Source organism: Pseudophryne corroboree, unplaced genomic scaffold, assembly GCF_028390025.1.
Source record: "Pseudophryne corroboree isolate aPseCor3 unplaced genomic scaffold, aPseCor3.hap2 scaffold_1186, whole genome shotgun sequence".
Classification (NCBI taxonomy): Eukaryota; Metazoa; Chordata; class Amphibia; order Anura; family Myobatrachidae; genus Pseudophryne; species Pseudophryne corroboree.
The window spans coordinates 1-19,891 of record NW_026967811.1 but is presented as its reverse complement, the minus strand read 5'-3'; the positions used below and the strand labels follow the sequence as shown (position 1 = coordinate 19,891).

Here is a 19,891-nt window from a genome sequence, read left to right as displayed (position 1 = left end):
GAAAAGATTAACATACTGTTGGTAAAGCAGTTGCATCAAATTGATTTTCTGCAATATAGCATAATAATCCATACTGACAGCTCTGGATAGTACCAGCACATTTCTTGCTGGACTTGGTAATGCAAAGAACACAGTAAACAGCTTCACTTTTTCCTCAAAAATAAATAATTGACTATTAAAAACCTAACAGTCTTAAATAAGTACATCAGTAAGCACCACTGGCATAATGGATAAGTCCCTGCCCTCCTAAGCCAGGGGGTCCAAGTCCTATATGGGGTGGAAGTCATTACAGCAAGTGTCTCATCACTAGAGTTTATATTTTATCCTTGCTTCAACTGTAAAACAGTCTTGCAGTGTTTAGCTTGTAAAAAATGACCACAGAAGCTAAAATATGACATTAATTATGATAACATTGTTGTTGTTGTTGTTTTTTAAACCTTTTCTATCACAGTGGACAGCTTATTCAAGTGCCATCTGGCATGCATGTTCCTTTGTTGCTCATCATTCATCACCAAAAATGATTTTCTTTTTCAATTCTTATGACTGTACTGATTGTATTGAATAAAATCCATATCTAGCATAACCAATTAATGCTGCAAAGTGCTCCAGTGGCGCAATTGGTCAGCGCACGGTGCTTATAAGACAGTATCTGTTGAGCAATGCCGAGGTTGTGAGTTGAAGCCTCACCTGGAGCAGCTTTGTATAATGTTTTTTTTTCCTTTTTTTATGTCATTAGTCATTGATTATAAACTGCTACCTTAATATTTAATATGATATTACAAAGGATGGAAGAAAGAAAGAAAAAACACAAACATGATTGTGCATTTAAGTTGTCAGCACACATATGCTTTGGTTCAAATGCACTGCGTATCTTCCTTCAGTCAGCCAACAAAACAGCAATGGAAAAGATTAACATACTGTTGGTAAAGCAGTTGCATCAAATTGATTTTCTGCAATATAGCATGATAATCCATACTGACAGCTCTGGATAGTACCAGCACATTTCTTGCTGGACTTGGTAATGCAAAGAACACAGTAAACAGCTTCACTTTTTCCTCAAAAATAAATAATTGACTATTAAAAACCTAACAGTCTTAAATAAGAACATCAGTAAGCACCACTGGCATAATGGATAAGTCACCGCCCTCCTAAGCCAGGGGGTCCAAGTCCCATATGGGGTGGAAGTAATTACAGCAAGTGTCTCATCACTAGAGTTGATATTTTATCCTTGCTTCAACTGTAAAACAGTCTTGCAGTGTTTAGCTTGTAAAAAATGACCACAGAAGCTAAAATATGACATTAATTATGATAACATTGTTGTTGTTGTTTTTTAAACCTTTTCTATCACCGTAGACAGCTTATTCAAGTGCCATCTGGCATGCATGTTCCTTTGTTGCTCATCATTCATCACCAAAAATGATTTTCTTTTTCAATTCTTATGACTGTACTGATTGTATTGAATAAAATCCACATCTAGCATAACCAATGAATGCTGCAAAGTGCTCCAGTGGCGCAATTGGTCAGCGCGCGGTACTAATAAGACAGTATCAGTTGAGCAATGCCGAGGTTGTGAGTCCAGGCCTTACCTGGAGCATATTTGTATACTGTTTTTTTTTCCTTTTCTTATGTCATTAGTCATTGATTATAAACTGCTACCTTAATATTTAATATGATATTACAAAGGATGGAAGAAAGAAAGAAAAAACACAAACATGATTGTGCATTTAAGTTGTCAGCACACATCTGCTTTTGTTCAAATGCACTGCATATCTTCCTTCAGTCAGCCAACAAAACAGCAATGGAAAAGATTAACATACTGTTGGTAAAGCAGTTGCATCAAATTGATTTTCTGCAATATAGCATGATAATCCATACTGACAGCTCTGGATAGTACCAGCACATTCCTTGCTGGACTTGGTAATGCAAAGAACACAGTAAACAGCTTCACTTTTTTTCAAAAATAAATAATTGACTATTAAAAACCTATCAGTCTTAAATAAGGACATCAGTAAGCACCACTGGCATAATGGATAAGGCACTGTTCTCCTAAGCCAGTGGTTGTGGGTTTAAGTCCCATCTGAGTTGGAAGTCATTACAGCAGTGTCTCATCACTAGAGTTGATATTTTATCCTTGCTTCAACTGTAAAACAGTCTTGCAGTGTTTAGCTTGTAAAAAATGACCACAGAAGCTAAAATATGACATTAATTATGATAACATTGTTGTTGTTGTTGTTGTTGTTGTTTTTTAAACCTTTTTTATCACCGTGGACAGCTTATTCAAGTGCCATCTGGCATGCATGTTCCTTTGTTGCTCATCATTCATCACAAAAAATGATTTTCTTTTTAGATTCTTATGACTGTACTGATTGTATTGAATAAAATCCACATCTAGCATAACCAATCAATGCTGCAAAGTGCTCCAGTGGTGCAATTGGTCAGCGTGCGGTACTTATAAGACAGTATCTGTTGAGCAATGCCGAGGTTGGGAGTTCAAGCCTCACCTGGAGCATCTTTGTATACTGTTTTTTTTTCTTTTCTTATGTCATTAGTCATTGATTATAAACTGCTACCTTAATATTTAATATGATATTACAAAGGAGGGAAGAAATAAAGAAAAAACACAAACATGATTGTGCACTTAAGTTGTCAGCACACATCTGCATATCTTCCTTCAGTCAGCCAACAAAACAGCAATGGTAAAGATTAACATACTGTTGGTAAAGCAGTTGCATCAAATTGATTTTCTGCAATATAGCATGATAATCCATACTGACAGCTCTGGTTAGTACCAGCACATTTCTTGCTGGACTTGGTAATGCAAAGAACACAGTAAACAGCTTCACTTTTTCCTCAAAAATAAATAATTGACTATTAAAATCCTAACAGTCTTAAATAAGAACATCAGTAAGCACCACTGGCATAATGGATAAGTCACTGCCCTCCTAAGCCAGGGGGTCCAAGTCCCATATGGGGTGGAAGTCATTACAGCAAGTGTCTCATCACTAGAGTTGATATTTTATCCTTGCTTCAACTGTAAAACAGTCTTGCAGTGTTTAGCTTGTAAAAAATGACCACAGAAGCTAAAATATGACATTAATTATGATAACATTGTTGTTGTTGTTGTTGTTGTTGTTTTTTAAACCTTTTCTATCACCGTGGACAGCTTATTCAAGTGCCATCTGGCATGCATGTTCCTTTGTTGCTCATCATTCATCACCAAAAATGATTTTCTTTTTCAATTCTTATGACTGTACTGATTGTATTGAATAAAATCCACATCTAGCATAACCAATGAATGCTGCAAAGTGCTCCAGTGGCGCAATTGGTCAGCACGCGGTACTTATAAGACAGTATCTGTTGAGCAATGCCGAGGTTGTGAGTTCATGCCTCACCTGGAGTATCTTTGTCTACTGTTTTTTTTTCTTTTCTTATGTCATTAGTCATTGATTATAAACTGCTACCTTAATATTTAATATGATATTACAAAGGATGGAAGAAAGAAAGAAAAAACACAAACATGATTGTGCATTTAAGTTGACAGCACACATCTGCTTTGGTTCAAATGCACTGCATATCTTCCTTCAGTCAGCCAACAAAACAGCAATGGAAAAGATTAACATACTGTTGGTAAAGCAGTTGCATCAAATTGATTTTCTGCAATATAGCATGATAATCCATACTGACAGCTCTGGATAGTACTAGCACATTTCTTGCTGGACTTGGTAATGCAAAGAACACAGTAAACAGCTTCACTTTTTCCTCAAAAATAAATAATTGACTATTAAAAACCTAACAGTCTTAAATAAGAACATCAGTAAGCACCACTGGCATAATGGATAAGTCACTGCCCTCCTAAGCCAGGGGGTCCAAGTTTTATATGGGGTGGAAGTCATTACAGCAAGTGTCTCATCACTAGAGTTGATATTTTATCCTTGCTTCAACTGTAAAATAGTCTTGCAGTGTTTAGCTTGTAAAAAATGACCACAGAAGCTAAAATATGACATTAATTATGATAACATTGTTGTTGTTGTTGTTGTTTTTTAAACCTTTTCTATCACCGTGGACAGCTTATTCAAGTGCCATCTGGCATGCATGTTACTCTGTTGCTCATCATTCATCACCAAAAATGATTTTCTTTTTCAATTCTTATGACTGTACTGATTGTATTGAATAAAATCCACATCTAGCATAACCAATTAATGCTGCAAAGTGCTCCAGTGGCGCAATTGATCAGCGCACGGTACTTATAAGACAGTATCTGTTGAGCAATGCCGAGGTTGTGAGTTCAAGCCTCACCTGGAGCATCTTTGTATACTGTTTTTTTTCCTTTTCTTATGTCATTAGTCATTGATTATAAACTGCTACCTTAATATTTAATATGATATTACAAAGGATGGAAGAAAGAATGAAAAAACACAAACATGATTGTGCATTTAAGTTGTCAGCACACATCTGCTTTGGTTCAAATGCACTGCATATCTTCCTTTAGTCAGCCAACAAAACAGCAATGGAAAAGATTAACATACTGTTGGTAAAGCAGTTGCATCAAATTGATTTTCTGCAATATAGCATAATAATCCATACTGACAGCTCTGGATAGTACCAGCACATTTCTTGCTGGACTTGGTAATGCAAAGAACACAGTAAACAGCTTCACTTTTTTTCAAAAATAAATAATTGACTATTAAAAACCTATCAGTCTTAAATAAGGACATCAGTAAGCACCACTGGCATAATGGACAATGCACTGTTCTCCTAAGCCAGTGGTTGTGGGTTTAAGTCCCGTCTGAGTTGGAAGTCATTACAGCAAGTGTCTCATCACTAGAGTTGATATTTTATCCTTGCTTCAACTGTAAAACAGTCTTGCAGTGATTAGCTTGTAAAAAATGACCACAGAAGCTAAAATATGACATTAATTATGATAACATTGTTGTTGTTGTTGTTGTTGTTGTTGTTGTTGTTGTTTTTTAAACCTTTTTTATCACCGTGACAGCTTATTCAAGTGCCATCTGGCATGCATGTTCCTTTGTTGCTCATCATTCATCACAAAAAATGATTTTCTTTTTAGATTCTTATGACTGTACTGATTGTATTGAATAAAATCCACATCTAGCATAACCAATCAATGCTGCAAAGTGCTCCAGTGGTGCAATTGGTCAGCGTGCGGTACTTATAAGTCAGTATCTGTTGAGCAATGCTGAGGTTGGGAGTTCAAGCCTCACCTGGAGCATCTTTGTATACTGTTTTTTTTTCTTTTCTTATGTCATTAGTCATTGATTATAAACTGCTACCTTAATATTTAATATGATATTACAAAGGAGGGAAGAAAGAAAGAAAAAACACAAACATGATTGTGCACTTAAGTTGTCAGCGCACATCTGCATATCTTCCTTCAGTCAGCCAACAAAACAGCAATGGTAAAGATTAACATACTGTTGGTAAAGCAGTTGCATCAAATTGATTTTCTGCAATATAGCATGATAATCCATACTGACAGCTCTGGATAGTACCAGCACATTTCTTGCTGGACTTGGTAATGCAAAGAACACAGTAAACAGCTTCACTTTTTCCTCAAAAATAAATAATTGACTATTAAAATCCTAACAGTCTTAAATAAGAACATCAGTAAGCACCACTGGCATAATGGATAAGTCACTGCCCTCCTAAGCCAGGGGGTCCAAGTCCCATATGGGGTGGAAGTCATTACAGCAAGTGTCTCATCACTAGAGTTGATATTTTATCCTTGCTTCAACTGTAAAACAGTCTTGCAGTGTTTAGCTTGTAAAAAATGACCACAGAAGCTAAAATATGACATTAATTATGATAACATTGTTGTTGTTGTTGTTGTTGTTGTTTTTTAAACCTTTTCTATCACCGTGTACAGCTTATTCAAGTGCCATCTGGCATGCATGTTCCTTTGTTGCTCATCATTCATCACCAAAAATGATTTTCTTTTTCAATTCTTATGACTGTACTGATTGTATTGAATAAAATCCACATCTAGCATAACCAATTAATGCTGCAAAGTGCTCCAGTGGCGCAATTGGTCAGCACGCGGTACTTATAAGACAGTATCTGTTGAGCAATGCTGAGGTTGTGAGTTCATGCCTCACCTGGAGCATCTTTGTATACTGCTTTTTTTTCTTTTCTTATGTCATTAGTCATTGATTATAAACTGCTACCTTAATATTTAATATGATATTACAAAGGATGGAAGAAAGAAAGAAAAAACACAAACATGATTGTGCATTTAAGTTGACAGCACACATCTGCTTTGGTTCAAATGCACTGCATATCTTCCTTCAGTCAGCCAACAAAACAGCAATGGAAAAGATTAACATACTGTTGGTAAAGAAGTTGCATCAAATTGATTTTCTGCAATATAGCATGATAATCCATACTGACAGCTCTGGATAGTACCAGCACATTTCTTGCTGGACTTGGTAATGCAAAGAACACAGTTAACAGCTTCACTTTTTCCTCAAAAATAAATAATTGACTATTAAAAACCTAACAGTCTTAAATAAGAACATCAGTAAGCACCACTGGCATAATGGATAAGTCACTGACCTCCTAAGCCAGGGGGTCCAAGTTTTATATGGGGTGGAAGTCATTACAGCAAGTGTCTCATCACTAGAGTTGATATTTTATCCTTGCTTCAACTGTAAAATAGTCTTGCAGTGTTTAGCTTGTAAAAAATGACCACAGAAGCTAAAATATGACATTAATTATGATAACATTGTTGTTGTTGTTTTTTAAACCTTTTCTATCACCGTGGACAGCTTATTCAAGTGCCATCTGGCATGCATGTTCCTCTGTTGCTCATCATTCATCACCAAAAATGATTTTCTTTTTCAATTCTTATGACTGTACTGATTGTATTGAATAAAATCCACATCTAGCATAACCAATAAATGCTGCAAAGTGCTCCAGTGGCGCAATTTATCAGCGCACGGTACTTATAAGACAGTATCTGTTGAGCAATGCCGAGGTTGTGAGTTCAAGCCTCACCTGGAGCATCTTTGTATACTGTTTTTTTTCCTTTTCTTATGTCATTAGTCATTGATTAAAAACTGCTACCTTAATATTTAATATGATATTACAAAGGATGGAAGAAAGAATGAAAAAACACAAACATGATTGTGCATTTAAGTTGTCAGCACACATCTGCTTTGGTTCAAATGCACTGCATATCTTCCTTCAGTCAGCCAACAAAACAGCAATGGAAAAGATTAACATACTGTTGGTAAAGAAGTTGCATCAAATTGATTTTCTGCAATATAGCATGATAATCCATACTGACAGCTCTGGATAGTACCAGCACATTTCTTGCTGGACTTGGTAATGCAAAGAACACAGTAAACAGCTTCACTTTTTCCTCAAAAATAAATAATTGACTATTAAAAACCTAACAGTCTTAAAAAAGAACATCAGTAAGCACCACTGGCATAATGGATAAGTCACTGCCCTCCTAAGCCAGGGGGTCCAAGTCCCATATGGGGTGGAAGTCATTACAGCAAGTGTCTCATCACTAGAGTTGATATTTTATCCTTGCTTCAACTGTAAAACAGTCTTGCAGTGTTTAGCTTGTAAAAAAATGACCACAGAAGCTAAAATATGACATTAATTATGATAACATTGTTGTTGTTCTTGTTTTTTAAACCTTTTCTATCACCGTGGACAGCTTATTCAAGTGCCATCTGGCATGCATGTTCCTTTGTTGCTCATCATTCATCACCAAAAATGATTTTCTTTTTCAATTCTTATGACTGTACTGATTGTATTGAATAAAATCCACATCTAGCATAACCAATTAATGCTGCAAAGTGCTCCAGTGGCGCAATTGGTCAGCGCGCGGTACTAATAAGACAGTATCTGTTGAGCAATGCCGAGGTTGTGAGTTCAAGCCTCACCTGGAGCATCTTTGTATATTGTTTTTTTTCCTTTTCTTATGTCATTAGTCATTGATTATAAACTGCTACCTTAATATTTAATATGATATTACAAAGGATGGAAGAAAGAAAGAAAAAACACAAACATGATTGTGCATTTAAGTTGTCAGCACACATCTGCATATCTTCCTTCAGTCAGCCAACAAAACAGCAATGGAAAAGATTTACATACTGTTGGTAAAGCAGTTGCATGAAATTGATTTTCTGCAATATAGCATGATAATCCATACTGACAGCTCTGGATAGTACCAGCACATTTCTTGCTGGACTTGGTAATGCAAAGAACACAGTAAACAGCTTCACTTTTTTCTCAAAAAATAAATAATTGACTTTTAAAACTAACAGTCTTAAATAAGAACATCAGTAAGCACCACTGGCATAATGGGTAAGGCACTGTTCTCCTATGCCAGTGGTTGTGGGTTTAAGTCCCGTCTGAGTTGGAATTCATTACAGTAAGTGTCTCATCACTAGAGTTGATATTTTATCCTTGCTTCAACTGTAAAACAGTCTTTTAGCTTGTAAAAGTGTTTAGCTTGTAAAAAATGACCACAGAAGCTAAAATATGACATTAATTATGATAACATTGTTGTTGTTGTTGTTTTTTAAACCTTTTCTATCACCGTGGACAGCTTATTCAAGTGCCATCTTGCATGCATGTTCCTTTGTTGCTCATCATTCATCACCAAAAATGATTTTCTTTTTCAATTCTTATGACTGTACTGATTGTATTGAATAAAATCCACATCTAGCATAACCAATGAATGCTGCAAAGTGCTCCAGTGGCGCAATTGATCAGCGCACGATACTTATAAGACAGTATCTGTTGAGCAATGCCGAGGTTGTGAGTTCAAGCCTCACCTGGAGCATCTTTGTATACTGTTTTTTTTTCCTTTTCTTATGTCATTAATCATTGATTATAAACTGCTACCTTAATATTTAATATGATATTACAAAGGATGGAAGAAAGAATGAAAAAACACAAACATGATTGTGCATTTAAGTTGTCAGCACACATCTGCATATCTTCCTTCAGTCAGCCAACAAAACAGCAATGGAAAAGATTAACATACTGTTGGTAAAGCAGTTGCATCAAATTGATTTTCTGCAATATAGCATGATAATCCATACTGACAGCTCTGGATAGTACCAGCACATTTCTTGCTGGACTTGGTAATGCAAAGAACACAGTAAACAGCTTCACTTTTTTTCAAAAATAAATAATTGACTATTAAAAACGTATCAGTCTTAAATAAGGACATCAGTAAGCACCACTGGCATAATGGATAAGGCACTGTTCTCCTAAGCCAGTGGTTGTGGGTTTAAGTCCCGTCTGAGTTGGAAGTCATTACAGCAAGTGTCTCATCACTAGAGTTGATATTTTATCCTTGCTTCAACTGTAAAACAGTCTTGCAGTGTTTAGCTTGTAAAAAATGACCACAGAATCTAAAATATGACATTAATTATGATAACATTGTTGTTGTTGTTTTTTAAACCTTTTCTATCACCGTGGACAGCTTATTCAAGTGCCATCTGGCATGCATGTTCCTTTGTTGCTCATCATTCATCACCAAAAATGATTTTCTTTTTCAATTCTTATGACTGTACTGATTGTATTGAATAAAATCCACATCTAGCATAACCAATTAATGCTACAAAGTGCTCCAGTGACACAATTGGTCAGCGCGCGGTACTTATAAGACAGTATCTGTTGAGCAATGCCGAGGTTGTGAGTTCAAGCCTCACCTGGAGCATCTTTGTATACTGTTTTTTTTTCCTTTTCTTATGTCATTAGTCATTGATTATAAACTGCTACCTTAATATTAATATGATATTACAAAGGATGGAAGAAAGAAAGAGAAAACACAAACATGATTCTGCATTTAAGTTGTCAGCACACATCTGCTTTGGTTCAAATGCACTGCATATCTTCCTTCAGTCAGCCAACAAAACAGCAATGGAAAAGATTAACATACTGTTGGTAAAGCAGTTGCATCAAATTGATTTTCTGCAATATAGCATGATAATCCATACTGACAGCTCTGGATAGTACCAGCACATTTCTTGCTGGACTTGGTAATGCAAAGAACACAGTAAACAGCTTCACTTTTTCCTCAAAAATAAATAATTGACTATTAAAAACCTAACAGTCTTAAATAAGAACATCAGTAAGCACCACTGGCATAATGGATAAGTCACTGCCCTCCTAAGCCAGGGGGTCCAAGTCCTATATGGGGTGGAAGTCATTACAGCAAGTGTCTCATCACTAGAGTTGATATTTTATCCTTGCTTCAACTGTAAAACAGTCTTGCAGTGTTTAGCTTGTAAAAAAATGACCACAGAAGCTAAAATATGACATTAATTATGATAACATTGTTGTTGTTCTTGTTTTTTAAACCTTTTCTATCACCGTGGACAGCTTATTCAAGTGCCATCTGGCATGCATGTTCCTTTGTTGCTCATCATTCATCACCAAAAATGATTTTCTTTTTCAATTCTTATGACTGTACTGATTGTATTGAATAAAATCCACATCTAGCATAACCAATTAATGCTGCAAAGTGCTCCAGTGGCGCAATTGGTCAGCGCGCGGTACTAATAAGACAGTATCTGTTGAGCAATGCCGAGGTTGTGAGTTCAAGCCTCACCTGGAGCATCTTTGTATATTGTTTTTTTTCCTTTTCTTATGTCATTAGTCATTGATTATAAACTGCTACCTTAATATTTAATATGATATTACAAAGGATGGAAGAAAGAAAGAAAAAACACAAACATGATTGTGCATTTAAGTTGTCAGCACACATCTGCTTTGGTTCAAATGCACTGCATATCTTCCTTCAGTCAGCCAACAAAACAGCAATGGAAAAGATTAACATACTGTTGGTAAAGCAGTTGCATCAAATTGATTTTCTGCAATATAGCATGATAATCCATACTGACAGCTCTGGATAGTACCAGCACATTTTTTGCTGGACTTGGTAATGCAAAGAATACAGTAAACAGCTTCACTTTTTCCTCAAAAATAAATAATTGACTATTAAAAACCTAACAGTCTTAAATAAGAACATCAGTAAGCACCACTGGCATAATGGATAAGTCACTGCCCTCCTAAGCCAGGGGGTCCAAGTCCCATATGGGGTGGAAGTAATTACAGCAAGTGTCTCATCACTAGAGTTGATATGTTATCCTTGCTTCAACTGTAAAACAGTCTTGCAGTGTTTAGCTTGTAAAAAATGACCACAGAAGCTAAAATATGACATTAATTATGATAACATTGTTGTTGTTGTTTTTTAAACCTTTTCTATCACCGTGGACAGCTTATTTAAGTGCCATCTGGCATGCATGTTCCTTTGTTGCTCATCATTCATCACCAAAAATGATTTTCTTTTTCAATTCTTATGACTGTACTGATTGTATTGAATAAAATCCACATCTAGCATAACCAACTAATGCTGCAAAGTGCTCCAGTGGTGCAATTGGTCAGTGCGCGATACTAATAAGACAGTATTTGTTGAGCAATGCCGAGGTTGTGAGTTCAAGCCTCACCTGGAGCATCTTTGTATACTGTTTTTTTTCCTTTTTTTATGTCATTAGTCATTGATTATAAACTGCTACCTTAATATTTAATATGATATTACAAAGGTTGGAAGAAAGAAAGAAAAAACACAAACATGATTGTGCATTTAAGTTGTCAGCACACATCTGCTTTGGTTCAAATGCACTGCATATCTTCCTTCAGTCAGCCAACAAAACAGCAATGGAAAAGATTAACATACTGTTGGTAAAGCAGTTGCATCAAATTGATTTTCTGCAATATAGCATGATAATCCATACTGACAGCTCTGGATAGTACCAGCACATTTCTTGCTGGACTTGGTAATGCAAAGAACACAGTAAACAGCTTCACTTTTTCCTCAAAAAATAAATAATTGACTATTAAAAACCTAACAGTCTTAAATAAGAACATCAGTAAGCACCACTGGCATAATGGATAAGGCACTGTTCTCCTAAGCCAGTGGTTGTGGGTTTAAGTCCCGTCTGAGTTGGAAGTCATTACAGCAAGTGTCTCATCACTAGAGTTGATATTTTATCCTTGCTTCAACTGTAAAACAGTCTTGCAGTGTTTAGCTTGTAAAAAATGACCACAGAAGCTAAAATATGACATTAATTATGATACCATTGTTGTTGTTGTTTTTTAAACCTTTTCTATCACCGTGGACAGCTTATTCAAGTGCCATCTGGCATGCATGTTCCTTTGTTGCTCATCATTCATCACCAAAAATGATTTTCTTTTTCAATTCTTATGACTGTACTGATTGTATTGAATAAAATCCACATCTAGCATAACCAACTAATGCTGCAAAGTGCTCCAGTGGTGCAATTGGTCAGTGCGCGATACTAATAAGACAGTATTTGCTGAGCAATGCCGAGGTTGTGAGTTCAAGCCTCACGTGGAGCATCTTTGTATACTGTTTTTTTTCCTTTTTTTATGTCATTAGTCATTGATTATAAACTGCTACCTTAATATTAATATGATATTACAAAGGTTGGAAGAAAGAAAGAAAAAACACAAACATGATTGTGCATTTAAGTTGTCAGCACACATCTGCTTTGGTTCAAATGCACTGCATATCTTCCTTCAGTCAGCCAACAAAACAGCAATGGAAAAGATTAACATACTGTTGGTAAAGCAGTTGCATCAAATTGATTTTCTGCAATATAGCATGATAATCCATACTGACAGCTCTGGATAGTACCAGCACATTTCTTGCTGGACTTGGTAATGCAAAGAACACAGTAAACAGCTTCACTTTTTCCTCAAAAATAAATAATTGACTATTAAAAACCTAACAGTCTTAAATAAGAACATCAGTAAGCACCACTGGCATAATGGATAAGTCACTGCCCTCCTAAGCCAGGGGGTCCAAGTTCCATATGGGGTGGAAGTCATTACAGCAAGTGTCTCATCACTAGAGTTGATATTTTATCCTTACTTCAACTGTAAAACAGTCTTGCAGTGTTTAGCTTGTAAAAAATGACCACAGAAGCTAAAATATGACATTAATTATGATAACATTGTTGTTGTTGTTTTGTAAACCTTTTTTATCACCGTGGACAGCTTATTCAAGTGCCATCTGGCATGCATGTTCCTTTGTTGCTCATCATTCATCACCAAAAATGATTTTCTTTTTAGATTCTTATGACTGTACTGATTGTATTGAATAAAATCCACATCTAGCATAACCAATCAATGCTGCAAAGTGCTCCAGTGGTGCAATTGGTCAGCGTGCGGTACTTATAAAACAGTATCTGTTGAGCAATTCTGAGGTTGGGAGTTCAAGCCTCACCTGGAGCATCTTTGTATACTGTTTTTTTTTTCTTTTCTTATGTCGTTAGTCATTGATTGTAAACTGCTACCTTAATATTTAATATGATATTACAAAGGAGGGAAGAAAGAAAGAAAAAACACAAACATGATTGTGCATTTAAGTTGTCAGCACACATCTGCATATCTTCCTTCAGTCAGCCAACAAAACAGCAATGGAAAAGATTTACATACTGTTGGTAAAGCAGTTGCATGAAATTGATTTTCTGCAATATAGCATGATAATCCATACTGACAGCTCTGGATAGTACCAGCACATTTCTTGCTGGACTTGGTAATGCAAAGAACACAGTAAACAGCTTCACTTTTTTCTCAAAAAATAAATAATTGACTTTTAAAACTAACAGTCTTAAATAAGAACATCAGTAAGCACCACTGGCATAATGGGTAAGGCACTGTTCTCCTAAGCCAGTGGTTGTGGGTTTAAGTCCCGTCTGAGTTGGAAGTCATTACAGTAAGTGTCTCATCACTAGAGTTGATATTTTATCCTTGCTTCAACTGTAAAACAGTCTTGCAGTGTTTAGCTTGTAAAAAATGACCACAGAAGCTAAAATATGACATTAATTATGATAACATTGTTGTTGTTGTTTTTTAAACCTTTTCTATCACCGTGGACAGCTTATTCAAGTGCCATCTGGCATGCATGTTCCTTTGTTGCTCATCATTCATCACCAAAAATGATTTTCTTTTTCAATTCTTATGACTGTACTGATTGTATTGAATAAAATCCACATCTAGCATAACCAATCAATGCTGCAAAGTGCTCCAGTGGCGCAATTGATCAGCGCACGATACTTATAACACAGTATCTGTTGAGCAATGCCGAGGTTGTGAGTTCAAGCCTCACCTGGAGCATCTTTGTATACTGTTTTTTTTTCCTTTTCTTATGTCATTAATCATTGATTATAAACTGCTACCTTAATATTTAATATGATATTACAAAGGATGGAAGAAAGAATGAAAAAACACAAACATGATTGTGCATTTAAGTTGTCAGCACAAATCTGCATATCTTCCTTCAGTCAGCCAACAAAACAGCAATGGAAAAGATTAACATACTGTTGGTAAAGCAGTTGCATCAAATTGATTTTCTGCAATATAGCATGATAATCCATACTGACAGCTCTGGATAGTACCAGCACATTTCTTGCTGGACTTGGTAATGCAAAGAACACAGTAAACAGCTTCACTTTTTTTCAAAAATAAATAATTGACTATTAAAAACGTATCAGTCTTAAATAAGGACATCAGTAAGCACCACTGGCATAATGGATAAGGCACTGTTCTCCTAAGCCAGTGGTTGTGGGTTTAAGTCCCGTCTGAGTTGGAAGTCATTACAGCAAGTGTCTCATCACTAGAGTTGATATTTTATCCTTGCTTCAACTGTAAAACAGTCTTGCAGTGTTTAGCTTGTAAAAAATGACCACAGAATCTAAAATATGACATTAATTATGATAACATTGTTGTTGTTGTTTTTTAAACCTTTTCTATCACCGTGGACAGCTTATTCAAGTGCCATCTGGCATGCATGTTCCTTTGTTGCTCATCATTCATCACCAAAAATGATTTTCTTTTTCAATTCTTATGACTGTACTGATTGTATTGAATAAAATCCACATCTAGCATAACCAATTAATGCTACAAAGTGCTCCAGTGACACAATTGGTCAGCGTGCGGTACTTATAAGACAGTATCTGTTGAGCAATGCCGAGGTTGTGAGTTCAAGCCTCACCTGGAGCATCTTTGTATACAGTTTTTTTTCCTTTTCTTATGTCATTAGTCATTGATTATAAACTGCTACCTTAATATTAATATGATATTACAAAGGATGGAAGAAAGAAAGAGAAAACACAAACATGATTCTGCATTTAAGTTGTCAGCACACATCTGCTTTGGTTCAAATGCACTGCATATCTTCCTTCAGTCAGCCAACAAAACAGCAATGGAAAAGATTAACATACTGTTGGTAAAGCAGTTGCATCAAATTGATTTTCTGCAATATAGCATGATAATCCATACTGACAGCTCTGGATAGTACCAGCACATTTCTTGCTGGACTTGGTAATGCAAAGAACACAGTAAACAGCTTCACTTTTTCCTCAAAAATAAATAATTGACTATTAAAAACCTAACAGTCTTAAATAAGAACATCAGTAAGCACCACTGGCATAATGGATAAGTCACTGCCCTCCTAAGCCAGGGGGTCCAAGTCCTATATGGGGTGGAAGTCATTACAGCAAGTATCTCATCACTAGAGTTGATATTTTATCCTTGCTTCAACTGTAAAACAGTCTTGCAGTGTTTAGCTTGTAAAAAATGACCACAGAAGCTAAAATATGACATTAATTATGATAACATTGTTGTTGTTGTTGTTGTTTTTTAAACCTTTTATATCACCGTGGACAGCTTATTCAAGTGCCATCTGGCATGCATGTTCCTTTGTTGCTCATCATTCATCACCAAAAATGATTTTCTTTTTCAATTCTTATGACTGTACTGATTGTATTGAATAAAATCCACATCTAGCATAACCAATTAATGCTGCAAAGTGCTCCAGTGGCGCAATTGGTCAGCGCGCGGTACTTATAAGACAGTATCTGTTGAGCAATGCCGAGGTTGTGAGTTCAAGCCTCACCTGGAGCAGCTTTGTATAATGATTTTTTTCTTTTTTTTTATGTCATTAGTCATTGATTATAAACTGCTACCTTAATATTTAATATGATATTACAAAGGATGGAAGAAAGAAAGAAAAAACACAAACATGATTGTGCATTTAATTTGTCAGCACACATATGCTTTGGTTCAAATGCACTGCATATCTTCCTTCAGTCAGCCAACAAAACAGCAATGGAAAAGATTAACATACTGTTGGTAAAGCAGTTGCATCAAATTGATTTTCTGCAATATACTGTAGCATGATAATCCATACTGACAGCTCTGGATAGTACCAGCTTATTTCTTGCTGGACTTGGTAATGCAAAGAACACAGTAAACAGCTTCACTGTTTCCTCAAAAATAAATAATTGACTATTAAAAACCTAACAGTCTTAAATAAGAACATCAGTAAGCACCACTGGCATAATGGATAAGTCCCTGCCCTCCTAAGCCAGGGGGTCCAAGTCCTATATGGGGTGGAAGTCATTACAGCAAGTGTCTCATCACTAGAGTTGATATTTTATCCTTGCTTCAACTGTAAAACAGTCTTGCAGTGTTTAGCTTGTAAAAAATGACCACAGAAGCTAAAATATGACATTAATTATGATAACATTGTTGTTGTTGTTGTTGTTTTTTAAACCTTTTCTATCACAGTGGACAGCTTATTCAAGTGCCATCTGGCATGCATGTTCCTTTGTTGCTCATCATTCATCACCAAAAATGATTTTCTTTTTCAATTCTTATGACTGTACTGATTGTATTGAATAAAATCCATATCTAGCATAACCAATTAAGGCTGCAAAGTGCTCCAGTGGCGCAATTGGTCAGCGCACGGTACTTATAAGACAGTATCTGTTGAGCAATGCCGAGGTTGTGAGTTCAAGCCTCACCTGGAGCAGCTTTGTATAATGTTTTTTTTTCCTTTTTTTATGTCATTAGTCATTGATTATAAACTGCTACCTTAATATTTAATATGATATTACAAAGGATGGAAGAAAGAAAGAAAAAACACAAACATGATTGTGCATTTAAGTTGTCAGCACACATATGCTTTGGTTCAAATGCACTGCATATCTTCCTTCAGTCAGCCAACAAAACAGCAATGGAAAAGATTAACATACTGTTGGTAAAGCAGTTGCATCAAATTGATTTTCTGCAATATAGCATGATAATCCATACTGACAGCTCTGGATAGTACCAGCACATTTCTTGCTGGACTTGGTAATGCAAAGAACACAGTAAACAGCTTCACTTTTTCCTCAAAAATAAATAATTGACTATTAAAAACCTAACAGTCTTAAATAAGAACATCAGTAAGCACCACTGGCATAATGGATAAGTCACCGCCCTCCTAAGCCAGGGGGTCCAAGTCCCATATGGGGTGGAAGTCATTACAGCAAGTGTCTCATCACTAGAGTTGATATTTTATCCTTGCTTCAACTGTAAAACAGTCTTGCAGTGTTTAGCTTGTAAAAAATGACCACAGAAGCTAAAATATGACATTAATTATGATAACATTGTTGTTGTTGTTTTTTAAACCTTTTCTATCACCGTAGACAGCTTATTCAAGTGCCATCTGGCATGCATGTTCCTTTGTTGCTTATCATTCATCACCAAAAATGATTTTCTTTTTCAATTCTTATGACTGTACTGATTGTATTGAATAAAATCCACATCTAGCATAACCAATGAATGCTGCAAAGTGCTCCAGTGGCGCAATTGGTCAGCGCGCGGTACTAATAAGACAGTATCAGTTGAGCAATGCCGAGGTTGTGAGTCCAGGCCTTACCTGGAGCATTTTTGTATACTGTTTTTTTTTCCTTTTCTTATGTCATTAGTCATTGATTATAAACTGCTACCTTAATATTTAATATGATATTACAAAGGATGGAAGAAAGAAAGAAAAAACACAAACATGATTGTGCATTTAAGTTGTCAGCACACATCTGCTTTGGTTCAAATGCACTGCATATCTTCCTTCAGTCAGCCAACAAAACAGCAATGGAAAATATTAACATACTGTTGGTAAAGCAGTTGCATCAAATTGATTTTCTGCAATATAGCATGATAATCCATACTGACAGCTCTGGATAGTACCAGCACATTCCTTGCTGGACTTGGTAATGCAAAGTACACAGTAAACAGCTTCACTTTTATTCAAAAATAAATAATTGACTATTAAAAACCTATCAGTCTTAAATAAGGACATCAGTAAGCACCACTGGCATAATGGATAAGGCACTGTTCTCCTAAGCCAGTGGTTGTGGGTTTAAGTCCCATCTGAGTTGGAAGTCATTACAGCAGTGTCTCATCACTAGAGTTGATATTTTATCCTTGCTTCAACTGTAAAACAGTCTTGCAGTGTTTAGCTTGTAAAAAATGACCGCAGAAGCTAAAATATTACATTAATTATGATAACATTGTTGTTGTTGTTTTTTAAACCTTTTCTATCACCGTGGACAGCTTATTCAAGTGCCATCTGGCATGCATGTTCCTTTGTTGCTCATCATTCATCACCAAAAATGATTTTCTTTTTCAATTCTTATGACTGTACTGATTGTATTGAATAAAATCCACATCTAGCATAACCAATTAGTGCTGCAAAGTGCTCCAGTGGCGCAATTGGTCAGCACGTGGTACTTATAAGACAGTATCTGTTGAGCAATGCCGAGGTTGTGAGTTCAAGCCTCACCTGGAGCATCTTTGTATACTGTTTTTTTTTCCTTTTCTTATGTCATTAGTCATTGATTATAAACTGCTACCTTAATATTTAATATGATATTACAAAGGATGGAAGAAGTAAAGAAAAAACACAAACATGATTGTGCATTTAAGTTGTCAGCACACATCTGCTTTGGTTCAAATGCACTGCATATCTTCCTTCAGTCAGCCAACAAAACAGCAATGGAAAAGATTAACATACTGTTGGTAAAGCAGTTGCATCAAATTGATTTTCTGCAATATAGCATGATAATCCATACTGACAGCTCTGGATAGTACCAGCACATTTCTTGCTGGACTTGGTAATGCAAAGAACACAGTAAACAGCTTCACTTTTTCCTCAAAAATAAATAATTGACTATTAAAAACCTAACAGTCTTAAATAAGAACATCAGTAAGCACCACTGGCATAATGGGTAAGGCACTTTTCTCCTAAGCCAGTGGTTGTGGGTTTAAGTCCCGTCTGAGTTGGAAGTCATTACAGCAAGTGTCTCATCACTAGAGTTGATATTTTATCCTTGCTTCAACTGTAAAACAGTCTTGCAGTGTTTAGCTTGTAAAAAATGACCACAGAAGCTAAAATATTACATTAATTATGATAACATTGTTGTTGTTGTTTTTTAAACCTTTTCTATCACAGTGGACAGCTTATTCAAGTGCCATCTGGCATGCATGTTCCTTTGTTGCTCTTCATTCATCACCAAAAATGATTTTCTTTTTCAATTCTTATGACTGTACTGATTGTATTGAATAAAATCCACATCTAGCATAACCAATTAATGCTGCAAAGTGCTCCAGTGGCGCAATTGGTCAGCGCACGGTACTTATAAGACAGTATCTGTTCAGCAATGCTGAGGTTGTGAGTTCAAGCCTCACCTGGAGCATCTTTGTATACTGTTTTTTTTCCTTTTCTTGTGTCATTAGTCATTGATTATAAACTGCTACCTTAATATTTAATATGATATTACAAAGGATGGAAGAAAGAATGAAAAAACACAAACATGATTGTGCATTTAAGTTGTCAGCACACATCTGCTTTGGTTCAAATGCACTGCATATCTTCCTTCAGTCAGCCAATAAATCAGCAATGGAAAAGATTAACATACTGTTGGTAAAGCAGTTGAATCAAATTGATTTTCTGCAATATAGCATGATAATCCATACTGACAGCTCTGGATAG

The 19,891-nt window shown here is 35.9% G+C and overlaps 6 non-coding genes across 6 annotated transcripts; all 6 read left to right on the top strand.

The window, feature by feature from the left end:
• Positions 1-4,211: 4,211 nt before the first annotated feature.
• Positions 4,212-4,304, top strand: TRNAI-UAU (transfer RNA isoleucine (anticodon UAU)). The gene is given in 2 exon segments: positions 4,212-4,249; positions 4,269-4,304. It is a non-coding gene; the product is annotated as a tRNA-Ile (tRNA).
• Positions 4,305-7,828: 3,524 nt separating this feature from the next.
• On the top strand, positions 7,829-7,921 carry TRNAI-AAU (transfer RNA isoleucine (anticodon AAU)). The gene is given in 2 exon segments: positions 7,829-7,866; positions 7,886-7,921. It is a non-coding gene; the product is annotated as a tRNA-Ile (tRNA).
• Positions 7,922-10,512: 2,591 nt separating this feature from the next.
• Positions 10,513-10,605, top strand: TRNAI-AAU (transfer RNA isoleucine (anticodon AAU)). The gene is given in 2 exon segments: positions 10,513-10,550; positions 10,570-10,605. It is a non-coding gene; the product is annotated as a tRNA-Ile (tRNA).
• Positions 10,606-15,885: 5,280 nt separating this feature from the next.
• TRNAI-UAU (transfer RNA isoleucine (anticodon UAU)) lies at positions 15,886-15,978 on the top strand. The gene is given in 2 exon segments: positions 15,886-15,923; positions 15,943-15,978. It is a non-coding gene; the product is annotated as a tRNA-Ile (tRNA).
• An 817-nt stretch (positions 15,979-16,795) lies between these two features.
• On the top strand, positions 16,796-16,888 carry TRNAI-UAU (transfer RNA isoleucine (anticodon UAU)). Its single transcript is given in 2 exon segments — positions 16,796-16,833; positions 16,853-16,888. It is a non-coding gene; the product is annotated as a tRNA-Ile (tRNA).
• Positions 16,889-19,502: 2,614 nt separating this feature from the next.
• Positions 19,503-19,595, top strand: TRNAI-UAU (transfer RNA isoleucine (anticodon UAU)). The gene is given in 2 exon segments: positions 19,503-19,540; positions 19,560-19,595. It is a non-coding gene; the product is annotated as a tRNA-Ile (tRNA).
• The last annotated feature ends 296 nt before the right edge of the window (positions 19,596-19,891 follow it).